Below are 19,231 nucleotides of genomic sequence, written 5' to 3'. Positions count from 1 at the left end.
GCTAATTTCGTATTTTTAGAGACAGGTTTTCACCATGTTGGTCAGGCTGGTCTCGAACTCCTGACCTCATGATCGGCCCACCTCGGCCTCCAAAAGTGCTGGGATTACAGGCGTGAGCCACTGCACCTGGCCCCAGAAAGTCTTTTCAACAAATGGTGCTGAAACTATTAGGTATCTAAATAGACAAAAGAGGCTGGGCACGGTGGCTCACTCCTATAATCCCAGTACTTTGGGAGGCCAACGCAGGCAGATCACCTGAGGTCAGGAGTTTGAGACTAGCCTGACCAACATGGTAAAACCTTGTCTCTACTAAAAACACACAAAAAAAATTAGTCAGGTGTGGCAGTGGGCATCTGTAATCCCAGTTACTCGGAAGCCTGAGGCAGGAGAATTGCTTGAACCAGGAGGCGTTAAGTTGCAGTGAGCTGAGATGGCACTACTGCATTCTAGCCTGGGCAAACAAGTAAGACTCCATCTCAAAACAAACAAACAAAACAAATACACAAAAGAAAATGAACAGCTTTATGCACAATAACCAAAATGTGAAAACAACCCAAAGTCAGGTGAATGGATAAACAAAATCAACAGAAACCATTCAACAATTAGTAGAAACAGCCAGGCACAGTGGCTCATGCCTGTAATCCCAGCAGTTTGGGGGGGGCCAAGGTGGGCAAGTCACCTGAGGTCAGGAGTTCGAGACCAGCCTAGCCAATATAGTGAAACCCTGTCTCTACAAATACACAAAAATTAGTGGGCGGGCACCTGTAATCCCAGCTACTCAGGAGGTTGAGGCAGGAGAATTGATTGAACCCAAGAGGTGGAGGTTGCAGTGAGCCGAAATCATGCCACTGTACTCCAGCCTAGGCGACAGAGTGAGACTCTGTCTCAAAAACAACAACAACAAAATCAACAGAAACAAACTACTAATAGTAAACAATATGGATGAATCTTGCAATCATTCTGAATGAAAAAGCTAGACACAAAAGAGTACATACTGTATGATTCCACTTTTCATGAAACTGTCTTATAAAGGCACAAATAAAAAAGAAAGAAAAAATTCTAGGCCAGGCAGGGTGGCTCACACTGTAATCCCAGCACTTTGGGGGGCCAAGGCAGGCAGATCATGTGAGGTCAGGAGCCTGAGACTAGCCTGGGCAACATGGTGAAACCCCATCTCTACTAAAAATACAAAAATTAGCCAGGCATGGTAGCGAATGCCTGTAATCGCAGCTATTCAGGAGGCTGAGGCAGGAGAACCGCTTGAACCCAGGAGGCAGAGGTTACGGTGAGCCGAGATCATGCCACTGCACTCCAGGCTGGGCAACAGAGCGAAACTCTGTCTAAAAAAAAAATAAAAGAAATTCTAGAGAAAGCAAACTAATCTACAGTGACAAAAAGCAGCTCAGTCATTGCCTGGGATCCAGAGTGGAGAGAGATTAACTTTTGGAGGTGACAGAAATGTTCTTTATCTTAACTGTAGTGGTGATTCCATGAATATTTAAATCTGTCAAAAACTACCAAATTGTAATTTTAAGAGAGTGCAGTTTCTTATATATAAATTATGCTTTAATAAAGCCGTCCAACAAAGAGATATACATTATATGAACCTATGACTAAGAAACATTATTAAACCAAAAAAAGTGCAGAAGAGAGATTATAGCATGTCTCCCTTTATGTAAAGAGAGAAATGGGAGATGGTGGAAGGAAGAAAATATACAGAATCATATGCCTGTTTATGCACAAAACATATCTGGAAGGAGACACCAACTAATAATAGTGATGATGTTTAAACAAGAGAATTACTAGACCAAGTGCCAGGAGTATGAGAAAAGCTTACTTTTCACTATATACCCACTGAAATGTTTTATCACGTAGACATATAACCGTGTTGAAAAATAAAAATGTAAGTTAAAATTCTCTGAAAATATAAAGTATATTTGGCACACTGATCAATCATCTTGGAAGATACTAAATCATAAAATTATACGCCACTTACCTTAAAGAAATAGTATATCACCTTTTTCTTCAAGTTGATTGATGGATGATGCTTCTAATGAATGATACTTATCATTTCCTGTATGTTTAATCTTTAAAAAAAAAAACAACTCTATAGCCAAAGACAATCTGTTGGAAAAAAAATAAGAATACAAAAATATCACTATTAATTGATACATTAAAACAACTTAGACGAAGCTAGACTAAAAAATGGCCGAGTCAGGTGCAGTGGCTCACCCCTGTAATTGCAGCACTTTGGGAGGTGGAGGTGGAAGGATCACTTGAGCCCAGGAGTTTGAGACCAGCCTGGACAACATGATGAAACTCTGTCTCTTCAAAAAATACAAAAATTAGCCTGGTGTGGTGGCACATGTGTAGTCCCAGCTACTTCAGAGGCTGAGGTGGGAGTATCACCTGAGCCCAAGGAGACAGAGGCTGGCAGTGAGCTGTGATCCAGTCTGGGTGACACAGTGAGACCCCCATCTCAACAACAACAACAAAAAAAAAAACCTGTGATGATTTTTCACTACTATATGTAAAACATTACACAACTGCTGTAATCCCAGCACTTTGGGAGGCCGAGGCGAGTGGATCACGAGGTCAGGAGTTCAAGAACAGCCTGGCAAAGATGGTGAAACTCCGTCTCTACTAAAAAAATACAAAAAATTAGCTGGGTGTGGTGGCAGGTGTCTGTAATCCCAGCTACTCATGAGGCTGAGGCAAAGAACTGCTTGAACCCGGGAGGCGGAGGTTGCAGTGAGCCAAGATCCCGCCACTGCACTCCAACCTAGGCAACAGAGCCAGACTCCGTCTCAGAAAAAAAAAAATAAGAGAGAGACTATGTCTCTCTATGTTGCCCAGGCAAGTCTCAAACTCCTGTCCCCAAGTGATCATCCCATCTCAGCCTCCTGGGTAGCTGGGACCACAGGCGCATGCCACCTTACCGGACTAATTTTTTTATTTTTTGTAGAGATGGGGTCTCCCTGTGTTGCCCAAGCTGGTCTCAAACCCCCCGGGCTCAAGCCATTCTCCCACCTCGGCCTCCCAAAATGCTAGGATTACAGGTGTTTGAGCCACTGAGCGCAGCCTAAAAGAATTTTTTTTATTGATACATAATGACTGTACATATTTCTGGGGTATATGTGACATTTTGATGCAGACATACAACCATGTAATAATCAAATCATGGTAACTGGGATAATTCATCACCTCAAACACTTATTACTTGTATTACGAACATTTCAAATCTCTTCTAGTTATTTTGAAATATGCAATAAATTATTAACTACAGTCACCCTAGTGAGCTACCAAGCACTAGAACTTATTCCTTCTAACTGTATTTTTATAACCATTAACCACCTTCTCTCCATCCTCTCCTCCCCACACCCTTCTTAAGCCTCTGGTAACCACTATGCTACTCTCTACCTCCATGGGATCAACTTTTTTGTGGTTCCCACATACGAACGAGAATATGCAGTAAATTTTTCCATGCCTGGCTATTTCACTCAACATAATGTCTTCCAGTTTTATCCATGTTGCTGCAGACAAGATTTCATATTTTTATGGCTGAATAATATTCCATTCCATACCACATTTTCTTTATCCATTCATCTGCTGATTAATACTTACTTACTTAGGTTGATTCCATGTCTTGCCTATTGTGAAGAGTGCAGCAATGAACATGGGAATGCAGGTATCTCTTCCATATACTGATTTATTAAAATAATTATTTTCTTAATTTCCTTTTTTGATGGTTCATCACAGTATACACAAAATTAATTTTTGTAAACTGATCTTGTGTCCTGTAACATTGTTAAATTTAATTAGTTCTAATAGGTTTTTTATGTGAATTTCTTAGGATTTCCTACATGTAAGACCATGTCATCTGCAAAGACAGAGAGTTTTACTGCTTCCTTTCCAAACTGGATGCCTTTTATTTCTTTTCCTTTTGTCAATCTACCTTGGCTAGAACCTCCAGTGGAAATCTCCTCCTTTCAACTGTTGAAAGAAGTGGCAAGAGCAGGTATCTTCATCTTATTCCTAAGTTTAGGGGGAAAGCTTTCACTCTTGCATACCATTAAGTATGATGTTAGATGTGGATTTTTCACAGATGCCCTTCTATTTCTAGTTTGTTTAGCAGTTTTATCATGAAAGGATATTGGATTTTGTCAGATTTTTTTTCTGCATCTATTGGGGTAATAACGTCCGTTTCTTTCCTTTATTCTGTCAACATGGTGTGTCATACTGATTTCCATATGATGAACCAACTGTACACTGCAGGGATAAATGCAACTTGGTCATTGTGTATTATCATTTTTATAAGTTGCTGGACTCAGTCTACAAATATTTAGTTGAGGATTTGTGTGGATATATTAATAAGAAATATTAATCTGTAGTTTTCTTGTGATGTCTTTGCCTAGTACTAAGGTCTTTTAGTACTGTGATGTCTTTTAGTACTAAGGTAATATCGGCCTCATAAAATGAACTAAGAGATCCTTCCTTTTCTATTTTCTGAATAGTCTATGAAGGATTGGTGTTAATTCTTCTTTAAATGTTTGGTAGATTGCGTCAGTGAAGCCATCTGAGCCTGGGCTTTTCATTTTGGAGGTATTTTATTCAATCTCTTTGTTATAGGTCTATTCAGATTTTCTATTTCTTCGTGAGTCAGTTTATAGGAACTTGTCTATTTTATCAAGGTTATCGAAATTGTTAGCATACCACTATTCATATTCCCTTTTAACTCTTTTTATTTTGGTAATAGCTCTCATTCCTTATTTTAATAATTTGAGTCCTCTCTCATTAAAAACTTCTTTAAAAAAGATAAAAGTAGCCAGGTGTAGTGGCTCATGCCTATTATCCCAGCACTTTCGGAGGCCAACGTGGGAGAATTGCCTGAGCCCAGGTGTTCAAGACCAGCTTGGGCAACATAGCAAGACCCTATGTCTACAAAAAATAAATTAGCCAGGTGTGGTGGCACACACCTATGATCTCAGCTACTTGGGAGGCTGAGGCAGAAGGATCACTTGAGGCCAGGAGTTCTACTCCAGCCTGGGCAACATAGCGAAACTTCGAAACAAAAAACAAACAACAACAACAACAACAAAACACAAGGTGCCCCTGGGTCTGTTGACGCATGCCTATAGTCCCAGCTACTCAGGAGGCTCATGTGAGAGGATCACTTGAGCCCAAAAGTTTGAGCCTAGACTGTGATATGATCCTGCCGACAAACAGCCACTGCACTCCAGTCCGGGCAACCCAGCAAGGATCCATCTCAAAAAAAAAAAAAAAAAAAGACCAGAATCAAACCAAGTATTTAATATATATGATCATTTGGTTTATAAGAGACAGCACTGTCACCTTAAAGAAATAGTACTGGGATAACTGACTATCACATGGGGGAAAAATGAAATTGGATCCCTAGGCTGCTCTGCCTAAGGAGTAGTCATTTTTTATTCCTTTACTTCGTTAATAAACTTGCTTTTACTTTACTCTAAAAAAAAAAGAAAAGAAAAAGAAATTGTATCCCTACCTCATACAATACTAAAGTCTACGGCAAATGGACTGACTATAGACCTAAAATGTGAAAAGTGAAAATATTAACTTACAAAGGATTGGTATACACAGATTATACAATATGTATAAGGTATCCTACAAATTAATAAAACAGCCAACCATAGAGAAAAATGGGCCAGGTATGACAGCTCACGCCTGTAATACTAACACTTTGGGAGGCCTAGGCATGCAAATCTCTTGAGCACAGGAGTTTGAGACTAGCCTGGACAACATGGCGAAACCTTAGCTCTACAAAACATACAAAAATTAGCCGGGCATAGTGGTGTTCACCTATAGTCCCATCTACTTGTGAGGCTGAGGTGGGAGGCTGCAGTGAGCCTTGATCACACCACTGCACTCCAAGCTGGGCAACAGAGTGAGACTCCATGTCAAATAAATAAATAGGATACAAAGATGATTTAATTTTAGAAATGTTAATAATAGGTAACATCGGCTGGGCACGGTGGCTCACGCCTATAAGCCCAGCACGTTGGGAGGCCGAGGTTGGCAGGTCACCTGAGGTCCGGAGTCTGAGACCAGCCTGGCCAACACAGTGAAACCACATCTCTACTAAAAATACAAAAATTAGCCAGGTGTGGTGCACATCTGTAATCCCAGCTACTCAGGAGGCTGAGGCAGGAGAATCATTTGTACCTGGGAAGTGTAGGCTACAGTGAGCCAATATTGCACCACTGCACTCCAGCCTGGGCAAGACAGCAAGACTCCATCTCAAAAAAAAAAAAATTTAAAAAAAGATAACATCAACAAGTCAAATAAAACAATTACCCTATCACTTCAATGTAGCCACTTTCCCCTCCAAGTCACTTTTTAAAATTAATCAGCCTGGCCGGGCGCGGTGGCTCAAGCCTGTAATCCCAGCACTTTGGGAGGCCGAGAGGGGCGGATCACGAGGTCAGGAGATCCAGACCATCCTGGCTAACACGGTGAAACCCCGTCTCTACTAAAAAATACAAAACTAGCCAGGCGAGGTGGCGGGCGCCTGTAGTCCCAGCTACTCGGGAGGCTGAGGCAAGAGAATGGTGTAAACCCGGGAGGCGGAGCTTGCAGTGAGCTGAGATCTGGCCACTGCACTCCAGTCCGGGCGACAGAGCGAGACTCCGCCTCAAAAAAAAAAAATCAAAATTTGAATTGGCTGTAAAACAANAAAAAAAAAAAAAAAAAAATTAATCAGCCTTTTTCCTACACAACCCTAGGACTATTTTGCCCAACCTCATCTTGATGTTTTTTTCTTTTACTTTTTTCTTTACTTTGTTATTTATTTATTTATTGCCTTTAAATAGTCTCCTATCCAATTGTCTTGTATTTCAACATACCACTGGAAACTTCTAGCCATCTCAAGGTACAGTAATTCCATCAGATTTACTGCAGAATCAAGCCCAGTATACCTCTCAATCCCAACATAATTTACTGAAGGACTTTTTCCCCAAGCTGCTGTGAAAGCCTCTTCAGTTCCATAAAACACTGGTGCAAATTCAGCCGGGCGCGGTGGCTCAAGCCTGTAATCCCAGCACTTTGGGAGGCCGAGACGGGCGGATCACGAGGTCAGGAGATCAAGACCATCCTGGCTAACATGGTGAAACCCCGTCTCTACTAAAAAATACAAAAAACTAGCCGGGCGAGGTGGCGGGCGCCTGTAGTCCCAGCTACTCGGGAGGCTGAGGCAGGAGAATGGCATAAACCCAGGAGGCGGAGCTTGCAGTGAGCTGAGATCTGGCCACTGCACTCCAGTCCGGGCGACAGAGTGAGACTCCGCCTCAAAAAAAAAATAAAAAATAAAAAATAAAAAAATAAAAAAATAAAAACACTGGTGCAAATTCAGAAAGCCATCTTAATATCTGGGAAAGATTTCTCTTCTGGGACAACAAAGTAAAGTAAGTTCTCAGCAATACTTAGCTTGAAGATGGCACAAAGCAAAGACGGCAAAGTCTATCCAGAACATCAGACCTCTCACACCTAAGGCCTTCAATTTGCACAGATCCATTCCCACCAATCAAATGCAAGTCTGTCATAACAGTTATTTTCCCTTACTACCTTCCTTCTAACTCTCCTTACACTGCTGATCTCTTCCTTTCTTAAATTTATCCACAAGTCCCACATGAACCCTTTTTCTTTTCTTTTCTTTTTTTTTGAGACTGCTTCTCCCTCTGTCACCCAGGCTGAAGCACAGTGGTGTGATCTCAGCTCACTGCAACCTCTGCCTTTCAGGTTCAAGTGATTCTCTTGCCTCAGCCTCCTCAGTAGCTGGGACTACAGGCACACACCACCACGCCCGGCTAATTTTTGTATTTTTAGTAGAGATGGGGTTTCACCATATTGGCCAGGCTGATCTCGAACTCCTTACCTTGTGATCTACCCGCCTCAGGCTCCCAAAGTGCTGGGAATACAGGTATGATCCACCACACCCAGTCATGAACCCTTTTTCTATGAAAAGCAGCTTCCTACTTTCAATCTCTTCACAATACAAATTCTACTTCCTAGCCTTAATTGAAAATTCACTCCCGGCCAGGTGCAGTGGCTCACACCTGTAATTCCAGCACTTTGGGAGGCCGAGGTGGGCAGATCAGGAGGTCAACAGATTGAGACCATCCTGGACAACGTGATGAAACCGTCTCTATTAAAAACACAAAAAAGTTAGCTGGGCGTGGTGGCGTGTGTCTATAGTCCCAGCTACTCGAGAGGCTGAGGCAGAAGAATCACTTGAACCCAAGAGGCAGAGGTTGCAGTGAGCCAAGATCTCATCACTGTACTCCAGCCTCGTGACAGAGCGAGACTTTGTCTCAAAGCAAAAAAAAAAAAAAAAAAGAAATGTAAAGAAAAAAAAATCACTCTCTTCAATTTATACACTTTTCTCTAAAACTCTCCAGTAGTGGCTAAATGGTGCCCCCCCCAAAAAAAGATACACCTGTGTCTTAATCCCTGAATTAGGGATTGTGAACCTATCTTATTGGGGGAAAAAAGGTCTTTGCAGACATAATTAAATTAAGGATATTGAGATGTGATCATCCTGGATTATCCAGGTAGGCCCTAAATCCAATAACAAATATCCTTGTAAGAGAGTGGCACAGATATCCCTGTAAGAGAAGGAGACAGACACAAGACAAGAGAAAATAATACAAAAATGGTGGCAGAGATTGGAGTAATGTGGTCATAGGCCCAGGAATGCCAGGGCAACCACCTGAAGCTAGATAAGGTAAGGAACAAATGTAAGATAATAAATTTCCATTGTTTTAAGATATCAAGTTTCTGATAATTTATTATAGCGGACATAGGAAAGTAATATCTCTCCTAAGCAGGCTATATCACATCAAGGGGCCTACAGTTTCCCCAGCACAACCATTTTTCATCTTACACAAAATTCTTTACACGTCTCTTTTAAGGTTTATGTCATTCTGCTATTAAACTTTCTTTCTTCGTTGTTGTATTCCTATTGATCACCAGAAACTGTTCAATCATAGTTTTCTTCTCCAATCACACTGTTACCACCATCATCAACTTCAAAGTTCACATGGATCACCACAGATCCTTAATCTCCTTAATAATTTACCAATTCTTAATGCATTTCAACTATACAACCTTTTAACCACATCAAAGGGACGAGAGAAGTACTGACTGCAAATCTGAGTCTAGTGGCTTGTCAAATTCATAACTCCTTTCTGAAAAACTTGCCATGCCCACAGGCACCTCCTTTAAAAAAAAAATACCTCAGACAATTCATAGTTACATTCTCAAAGTCCTGACCATGCTATGCTTCCCATAGCTAACTAGATCAAGCGTGGGTTTGTGACCCAAGAGGTGCCAATATCTAGTCACTATAAAGCAAGGTTTTTCAATCTCACCACATTAACATTTTGAACCACATAGAATCTTTGTTGGGGGGGTGCGGGGGCGGGGGGCTGTCCTGTGCATGGAGGAGCAGCAGCCTGTTTAGCAACAGCAGCAGCAGCCCTCAACTCCTCCGTCCACTAGATGCCAGTAGCAACCCTTCCCCTACTCCTCACAATCGAAATATCTCTAGACACTGCAAAATGTCTCCCCAGAGGCAAAATCACCCTGGATTAAGACCTACTACTATAACAGCAAAGAACTAAATTAGGAATTACAGGATACCTGCTGCTTGAGGAATTAAAACAAGGCAAGCCAACTGCTAGAGCTGTACTATTCTCAGCCACCTTCTGAGTCCTGAAATATATTCAGGTTTCTGTAAGATCTGGTGAATCGTTCTTCAGCAAAGCCTAGTGTTTGGGGATTCCTGTTCTTTTCTTCCACAAGATCTAGCTCTGTAAACAGTCTTCTCTTCTTTATTTCTACATATCCTCCCAATGAACTACTATTATTTAAGGTAACCCAAGTATTTCTCACATTCTAAAATGCATAATATCACTTGAGGTCAGGAGTTCTTGACTAGCCTGGCCAACATGGCAAAACCCCATCTCTACTAAAAATACAAAAATTAGCGTGGTGGTGGGCGCCTGTAGTCCCAGCTACTCAGGAAGCTGAGGCAGGAGAATGGTGTGAACCCGGGAGGCGGAGCTTGCAGTGAGATCCAGCCACTGCACTCCAGCCTGCGTGACAGAGCGAGACTCCATCTCAAAAAAAGAAGACTAAATTTATCTTCTGAAAACTATCTATTTTTGAAGAAAAATTTAATCTAGTGTCTTGTGATAACAACAAACTTTCAAATACTAGTTGAACAAAATACAACAGTAAATTTCAAATTTCCATGGGGACAAGATTATCTTCCTAAAAGCAACAAGTATTTGTTTAATTTAATAACTCGATTTTTTGATGGGCTAAAATAGTCTACAACTACAATGTGTGTGTATGTGTATCTTTTTTATATATGAAAAACTACAGGAGAGCACCACTATGTCTGGCTAGTGTTTTTTTGTAGAGACAGGGTTTGGCCATGTTGCCCAAGCTGGTCTCGAACTCCTGGGTTCAAGCTATCCACCTGCCTCGGCCTTCCAAGGTGCTAGGATCACAGGTGTAAACCACCATGCCTCGCCTATGGTATATATTTTAAATATATATAATGATAGATGCTGGGAAGAGGTGGGCGGATCACGAGGTCAGGAAATGGAGACCATCCTGGTTAACACGGTGAAACTCCGTCTCTACTAAAAATACAAAAAAATTAGCCAGGCGTGGTGGCGGGCACCTGTAGTCCCACCTATTCGGGAGGCTGAGGCAGGAGAATGGCTGAACCCGGGAGGCGGAGCTTGCAGTGAGCCGAGATCACGCCACAGCACTCTAGGCTGGGCAAAAGAGCAAGACTCCCACTCAAAAAGAAAAAAAGAAAAAGGCCGGGCGCTGTGGCTCACTCCTGTAATCCCAGCACTTTCGGAGGCCAAGGCAGGTGGATCACGAGGTCAGGAGATCAAGACCATCCTGGCTGACACGGTGAAACCCAGTCTCTACCAAAAAACACAAAAAATTAGCCAGGCGTGGTGGCAGGTGCCTGTAGCCCCAGCTACTCAGGAGGCTGAGGCAGGAGAATGGCTGAACCCAGGAGGCGGAGCTTGCAGTGGGCCAAGATCACGCCACTGTACTCCAGCCTGGGCGACAGACCGAGACTCTGTCTCAATAAATAAATAAATAAATAAATAAATAAATAAAATAATACTTGTCACAAAGACTGTACTATTTATAGGAGATAAAAGTAAGTTAAATTTAATCCTCTCCAACAATGCCATAATAGGAACCTTTCCTGGGCCAGGCGTGGTGGCTCATTCCTGTAATCCCAGCACTTTGGGAGGCCAAGGTGGGCTGATCACTTGGGCCCAGGAATTTGAGACCAGCCTGGGCAACACAGTGAAATCCCATCTCTTCAAAAAAAAAAAAAAAAAAAAAACCTTTCCTAAAAAAAAGCTACTTGGAGTCCTACAAAATTTTAAGAGTATAAGGGGATCCTAAGACCAAAAAGTTTGAGAAGCACTGCATTAAAGTAATACTTAATGCCTCCTTTTAATTTACCCTGAGTTTTTATCTGTGAGAATCTTATCTATGCTGCCATAAATGTTTAAAGTTCCTAGAAAAGCTCCTGATATATCACCAGTGCTTAAGTATTTGCTGTAATATAATTAGCTATAATATTACAGAGAAAATGTTTTTATGAAAAGATAGAAAATATTGGCCAGGCATGGTAGATCATGCCTGTAATCCTGGCACTTTGGGAGGCTGAGGCAGGGGGATCACCTGAGGTCAGGAGTTCAAGACTAGCTTGGCCAACATGGTAAAACCCCATCTCTACAAAAATATAAAAAAAACAGCCGGGCATGATGGCAGGTGCCTGTAATCCCAGCTACTCGGGAGACTAAGGCAGGAGAATTGCTTGAAGCCTGGAGGCAGAGGTTGCAGTGAGCCGATATAGTGCAGCCTGGGTGACAGACAGAGCGAGACTCCTTCTCAAAAAAAAATTTTTTTAATTTACTTAGTTACTCCCAGCTTCGCTTAACTACTTGCCAACTCAATTTTCATCTTATCATTATCCCCTTCAGTTGCAATAACTACATTAATTCTAAACATTCAATTATTTACCTTAAAGCAGTAGTGCTCAAAATGTGATATGGGGACTCTCAGGATTCCTGAGATCAAAATCATACGATAGTAAAAGATTAAAAGTACAAAACAGACCAATGAATTCTAATGCAGAATGCAAAACACATGTAGACATGGTTTCAGATTCTACATTGCAACTAACCTTTAAGAAATTACCACTTGTTAAGTTTTGTTGCAGGATCAGAGTATCACAACTATCTGAAAAAGTTAAAATAAATACCAACCCAACATACTGGTCATAAACTTCAACCAGAAACATATAGCAACAGATTGATAGGAGAATTCAGCTGTCTTCTATCAGGCCAAACATTAAGGAGATTTACAAAAATGTAATACCATCACCATTTTTTCACTAAATTATTTTGGAATATAGTTTTTCATTAAAATGTCATTTATTCAATATATTAAGCTGGGTGTGCACACCTGTAGTCCCACCTATTTGGGAGGCTGAGGCAAGAGGATCACTTCAGCCCAAGAGCTCAAGGCCAGCCTAAGCAACACAGTGAGCCCGTTACTTATAAAAAAAAAAATTAATTAAAATTAAAATGTTATTTATATTAAGCTGTAGTTTAATTATTTCATATGAATATATATGAAATTAATTCCTAATACAGTAACTATCAATAGATATAAACTCATATAAACAAAAGCTACTTGGAGTCCTATAATTTTTAAGTGTAAGGAGATCCTAAGACCAGAATGTTTGAGAATCACTACATTATAGTATTTATTACCTCCTTTTAATTTACCCTCTGAGTTTTTATGTGAATCTTACATATGCTGCCATAAATGTTTAAAGAAAGCTGAAGAGAGCATAGGATATAAGTCTTCCTTTAAGCATTGTAATGCAATCAAGCATAAGATGTATATGCCCCTTCCCCTCAGGAAAAAACAAGACATGTTGGCTGGGTTAACAGAATGCTCTTATTTGCCAAAAGTAACTACAGTATTTTTTTTTTTTTTTTTCCTGAGACGGAGTCTCGCTCTGTCACTCAGGCTGGAGTGCAGTGGCACAATCTTGGCTCACTGCAAGCTTCACTTCCCCGGTTCAAGCGATTCTCCTACCTTGGCCTCCCTAGTAGCTGGGAATACAAGCCCCCGACACCACGCCCTTCTAATTTTTGTATTTTTAGTAGAGGTGGGGTTTCACCATGTCGGTCAGGCTGGTCTTGAACTCCTGACCTTGTGCTCCGCCCGCCTTGGCCTCCCAAAGTGCTAGGATTACAAGGCATGAGCCACCGCACCCGGCCAAGTAACTACAGTATTATAATACTGCTATAATACGGAACTTATACAGAAAAAACAGAACCAAAGGATTTCCACTGAATGATCCACAGAAAAATATGAAAGTCAGGGTTACAAAAGGAGTAATATAGTCCTTAAGTTAATTATCTACAGTAACAATTTTACTGGAGTTGGTTTCTAGTACCTAATTTTAATCACCTTCAATAGAAGGTATTCCAAGAACTCTATGTGGAACAAAAATCTGCCAATAAAAGTCATGAAAAAGTAGGCCGGCGCGGTGGCTCACGCCTGTAATCCCAGCACTTTGGGTGGCCGAGGCGGGTGGATCACAAGGTCAGGAGACCAAGACCATCCTTGCTAACACGGTGAAACCCCGTCTCTACTAAAAAATACAAAAAATTAGCCAGGCGTGGTGGTGGGCGCCTGTATTCCCAGCTACTCGGGAGGCTGAGGCAGGAGAATGGTGTTAACCCAGTGGGCGGAGCTTGCATTGAGCCGAGATCGCGCCACTGCACTCCAGCCTGGGAGACAGAGCGAGACTCTGTCTCAAAAAAAAAAAAAAAAAAAAAAAATCATGAAAAAGTAGCAATCCATTATTCTGAACTGTGCAGCGCTTCACCAACAGAATAAATACAATCAGCTCTGCATAATAAATTACCAAGCTAAAAAGGACTATTTGGCAAAAGAATTAATAGTATTCATTAATTAGGGTACTTTTTTATTCTGTGAAGCACAATTCATCAATTTAAATGACAGCACCTTGTATGGGACGGACATTTAAAATACTTGGCCAGGCATGGTGGCTCACGCCTGTAATCCCAGAACTTTGGGAAGCCGAGGCAGGCGGATCACCTGAGGTCAGGAATTCGAGACCAGCCTGGCCAACACGGTGAAACCCTAGCTCTACTAAAAATACAAAAAATTAGTCGGGCGTGGTGGCACCTGTCTGTAATCCCAGCTACTCAGGAGGCTGAGGCAGGAGAATCGCTTGAACACAGGAGGCGGAGATTGCAATGAGCCGAGATCTCACCACTGCCGTCCAGCCCAGGCGACAGAGTGAGACTCCATCTCAAAAAAAAAAACAACTACTCGTTCACTACAGGATTATAATATTGACTGAGAAAGGTGAAACAATAGCATATTTTCCACAGTTAGCAATGATAAAAGAGTTCTAGCTCATAAGCCAGGACAAATTTTGGAATTGTGCTTCCAAAGTTACACATCTGACCCAACAGTCATATTCTGCATTCTGCCTAAAAGGGAAAAAGTGGCTCTATTATAGTCCTAGTTTCCTCATTTCCTCACATGCTCTATGCCTCAATTTGCGGCTTCCAAATTAAGCACTTTTTAAAACACTTCTCATCCTACTCCCATGTCTAATTCCATTGATTAGATTTTTTGCTTTTCAATTAAAAAAAAAAAAAAAAAAAAAAAACCAGCACAGTGGCTCAGGCCTGTAATCCCAGCACTTTTGGAGGCCCAGGTGATCACTTGAGCCCAGGAGTTCGAGACCAGTCTGGGCAACATGGCGAAACTCCGTCTCTACAGAAAACTTAGCCTAACATGGTGGCGCACGCCTGTAGTCCCAGCCACTCAGGGAGGCGGAGGTGTGAGGATTGCTTGAGGCCGGGGAGGTAGGTCAAGGCTGCAGTGAGCCGTGATTACACCACTGCAATCCAGCCTGGGCGACAGAGCGAGGCCCCGTCTCAAAATAAAATAACTTAAAACTTTATTAGTATTGGTGTCCTGTGTAAAGCAGAAACCAAGGACTAGATCGGAAGACAAAATGAATATAGCATAGTTCACCGCAACCTGGATGTTTTCAACTAAATCCAAGTTTTATCCAGTTTTTTTAAAAAAAATGGTGGGGGGACTAACCACACCTTATGCCACCAAGTAGCCCTTTTGTTTCCTGCGAAGGTTATTTATTGAGATATCATTTTGTAATAATATTTAGATACTGTGTGCTGCGATTCCTGTTTAAAGGAATCTCACTGCAGCTAAGACTACAGAAAACATGGTTCACAGCACTTCTCAAATCGCAAAGCTTGAGCTCCTCCTTCCTCTCTCCCTGGTCCCTGCTGCTTCCCCATCGCCCCGGGAAATATAAAGTACACGCCGGATCTTCGGAAGCATCATTGAGAGGCGGAGGGAGAGGAGGTAGTCTTATAATTGTTGGACTTGCTATCCCATTCTGCCTGTGCAAAATAAACCCCCTTATTAAAATAATCTTGAACCGTGATAAAAATCGAGGACCCAATTCTCTTTGGCTCGCCTCTCTCCATCGCTATAAACTTCACTGCGGCCCTCAATGCACTCATTTCTACTCCAGAGCCGCCCTACCTGTGCGGAGACCCCCATCTCCAGCCCAAGTTACTCTATGTATGACCTTGGGCCCGCTCCCCTTCCAAGCTAAAGGCTGTAAAACCAGGACCCCACATCGCACCCCGCAGACTGCAGAGGCCTCCAGGCTCAGGCCGGGTCAGCGAGTTGCGGCGGGGGAGAGCGAGCGACTGGCTCGGGGGAGAGCGCTGGGAAGAGAAAACGCCGGGGGCGGAGACGGGGCTCGGGGCTACCTGCGGGACCAGCGCCGGCGCCACCCCGGTGCTAGCAATGGCTGCACGCCACCTCGGGGCTCCGGGAGCCCTCGCGGCCGTGCTAGGAACTCTGACCCTGCCCCGTCCGCGGTCACGACCCTTATGAACTCCGACCGCTCAGCAAGCAGCGGCAGGTGGTGCTCGGCTGCGAGAGCAGGTTAGCTGCCTACCTCAGGCGACGGCGTCTCGGAGCCCAGAGCCTCCCGCCTCCCTCTCAGGGGCGCGAAGAGCTGGGACCGAAGCAGTAGGAAGAGGCGTGCGAGGCAACACGCCACCGAGGGTGGAACAGGAAGAGGGAGAACCGTCCGCTCCCTGGAGAGGCTGGCAAAAGGGAGGTGAGGACGCAGGCGGCGGGGACCGTCAGGGACGCTGGCGTACCTTCCTTTCGCCTGGCGGAGGGTCAGACTAGAGCCAGCGGATCGCCTCACATCCGGGTATCAGAAGACACTCAGCTGCTACTGCTGCGGCCGCCGCCTCCCCTGCGGCGCAAACACCAAACTTCCGGCGACGACGGCGACGCCTCGCTCGTCAGATGGGAGTTACCTGTGACTGTCTTGGGTGCGCTTGCGCAACGCTCCTCTTCAGCCCTAACCGGCTCAGCTGACGTGCCCAGAAGACGAAAATGGCCGCCACGCTCACTGCGTGTCACGCAGTTTTTCACCCCGGCCCGGACGGCTGGGCGTCGGGGAAAGGCGAGCTAGTGTCCATCCTCAGCGCAGGCGCGGTGGGAGGCTTCGCGCGCGCGCCTCCGCGGGTGGTCGCCTGGCGGGGAAGTGGCGGCGCCCCCTAGCGGCGGCCGCTTGTCCTTCCGGGGGTCATCGCTTTGAGCTAAAAACCACCGAGGCCCCCTGCGGTCGTGGTTTACCTTGGAAATTTGTCGCAACTGGTTGCTATGTAGGTTTTGGCTGCTTCTGTCTGCGACGTACAATCCAAGTGCCTTTGGTCTCCCATATGAGCCAATGTAAAGAAGGCGGGTGGGGCCGGGCGCGGTGGTTCACGCCTGTAATCCCAGCACTTTGGGAGGCAGAGACGGGTGGATCATTTGAGGTCAGAAGTTCGAGACCATCCTGACCAACATGGTGAAACCCCGTCTCTACTAGAAATACAAAAATTAGCCGGGCGGTAGTGGCGTGCGCCTGTAATCCCAGCTACCCGGGAGGCTGAGGCGGGAGATTCCTTGAGCCTAGGAAGCGGAGGTTGCGGGTGAGCTGAGATTGGGCCACTGCGCTCTAGTCTGGGCGAGTGAGACCCTGTCTCAAAAAAAAAAAGGAGGGTGCAGTACCTGCACTGCCCTCCAGCGTCTCCAAAAAAATGCAGGGCTTCATCCTCTGCTTGCACACTTTCCTCCTGTGTATCAGAGTGCAAGAGCCATCAGAAATTGTAGAATATTCCACTAGATTTAGTCAGACTGACTGTATACACAAAGCTTTGGCTCGCTCTTGGAGGCCTCTAGAGACAGAATCCAAGATTCTATCACTAGGATTCATGGTCCCCACACCTTTTTTTTTTTTTTTTTTTTTTGAAACGGGAGGGATCTTGCTGTGTAGCCCTGGCTGGTATGCAATGGCACAATCACAGCTCACTGCAGCCTCAACTTGGGCTCAAGCAATCCCACCTGCCTCAGCCTCCCTGAGAACTGCATATATGAAGCCCACGACACCATGCCAGGCTAATTTTTTTGTATTTTGTAGAGATAAGGTCTCACTGTGTTGCCCAGGCTATTCTCGAACTCTTGGCCTCAAGTGATCCTCTATTCTTCCTTGACTTCCCAAAGTGCTGGGACTACAGGCCTAAGCCACTGCTCCGGCTACCAGACTGCTTTTGAACATATGTTCTGTGCTACCCTTATTTGCGGAACTGTGAGGCTAGGCCGGTACTTATGCATTTCAGAATGGGAAGAGGTGATCATAAGTGGGTTTTCCCCTTCCTGCCCTCCTTCTTTCAAGGCAAGTACAACTAAATGTGCTCTAAGTTTGTCAGACCTGATGTTTTTCTGACAATTCATTTTCCACGAAATTTTAGCGAGCTGCCTGTCAGTTTGCTCAGGGAGATTTTATGGCTTAAAAACAAAAACGAGGCTGGGCGCGGTGGCTCAAGCCTGTAATCCCAGCACTTTGGGAAGCCGAGACGGGCGGATCACGAGGTCAGGAGATCGAGACCATCCTGTCTAACACGGTGAAACCCCATCTCTGCTAAAATACAAAAAAACTAGCCGGGCGAGGTGGCGGCGCCTGTAGTCCCAGCTACTCGGGAGGCTGAGGCAGGAGAATGGCGTGAACCCGGGAGGCGGAGCTTGCAGTGAGCTGAGATCTGGCCACTGCACTCCAGCCTGGGTGACAGAGCGAGACTCCGTCTCAAAAAAAAAAAAAAAAAAAAAAAACAACAAAAACGAGGCCGGGCTCAGTGGCTCATGCCTGTAATCCCAGCACTTTGGGAGGTATTGATGGGTGAGGCCATTCTTCACATTACCATAGGTTGTGTTACTTGGCAAAGACCTGCCCGCTGCTTCCACCTTCACCTCCAGTCCCTGATACATGCTTTAATGGCATACACCAAACAGCGCAAATTGGGGAAAAAAAAAAAAAAAAAAAAAACACAGGAGTCAACTACTGGTCTGGTTAAAAGCTGGTTATTCATCAGGAGACCTGACCTATGTTTCCCTTCATCTTCTGATTGGCAGACAACTGGTGGGACTTCTTTATGTTGGATAAACTACTTTGTTTTTAGTAATTCAAATTCTGGCATACAAAGGAACCATATTTACGAGAGTCAATTCTCACAAAATAGGCCTGTGCTTCTGAGTAGTCTATTCCACTCTATGTGCTATATTGGCCTCAATCAGGAGCATAGGAATTCGTGCAAATATCAGACCATATGAAATCATAGCCCTTCGGCCAGGGACCTAGGCCATAGCAGCTTGGTGTTCTGCTGACCCTGGTGTCAGATCCCAGCAGATGGCCTTAAAAAAAACAAAAAAAGGGCCGGGCGCGGTGGCTCAAGCCTGTAATCCCAGCACTTTGGGAGGCCGAGGCGGGCGGATCACAAGGTCAGGAGGTCGAGACCATCCTGGCTAACACGGTGAAACCCCGTCTCCACTTAAAAAATACAAAAAATTAGCCGGGCGAGATGGCGGCGCCTGTAGTCCCAGCTACTCGGGAGGCTGAGGCAGGAGAATGGCGTGGACCCGGGAGGCGGAGCTTGCAGTGAGCTGAGATCCGGCCACTGCACTCCAGCCTGGGCGACAGAGCGAGACTCCGTCTCAA

General features: G+C 44.2%; 1 protein-coding gene across 3 annotated transcripts in view; it reads right to left on the bottom strand.

Annotated features, from left to right (window-relative positions):
• ESCO1 (establishment of sister chromatid cohesion N-acetyltransferase 1) overlaps positions 1-16,942 on the bottom strand; it is a 74,417-nt gene extending 57,475 nt beyond the window's left edge. Inside the window, exons 1-2 of one of the 3 annotated variants that reach the window (XR_001885881.1) lie at positions 16,347-16,942; positions 1,997-2,124 (exon numbers count right to left, since the gene is read on the bottom strand). The gene's annotated coding sequence lies outside the window, so the exon portion shown is untranslated. The remainder of the gene's footprint in view (positions 1-1,996; positions 2,125-16,346) is intronic. The other 2 variants (XM_017873529.1, XM_017873528.1) reach the window with 2 other exon arrangements.
• Positions 16,943-19,231: the final 2,289 nt, after the last annotated feature.

Source organism: Rhinopithecus bieti, unplaced genomic scaffold, assembly GCF_001698545.2.
Source record: "Rhinopithecus bieti isolate Rb0 unplaced genomic scaffold, ASM169854v2 scaffold_6946, whole genome shotgun sequence".
Taxonomy (NCBI): Eukaryota; Metazoa; Chordata; class Mammalia; order Primates; family Cercopithecidae; genus Rhinopithecus; species Rhinopithecus bieti.
Note: the sequence above shows the minus strand (reverse complement) of the source record. Positions and strands in the feature narration are given on the sequence as shown.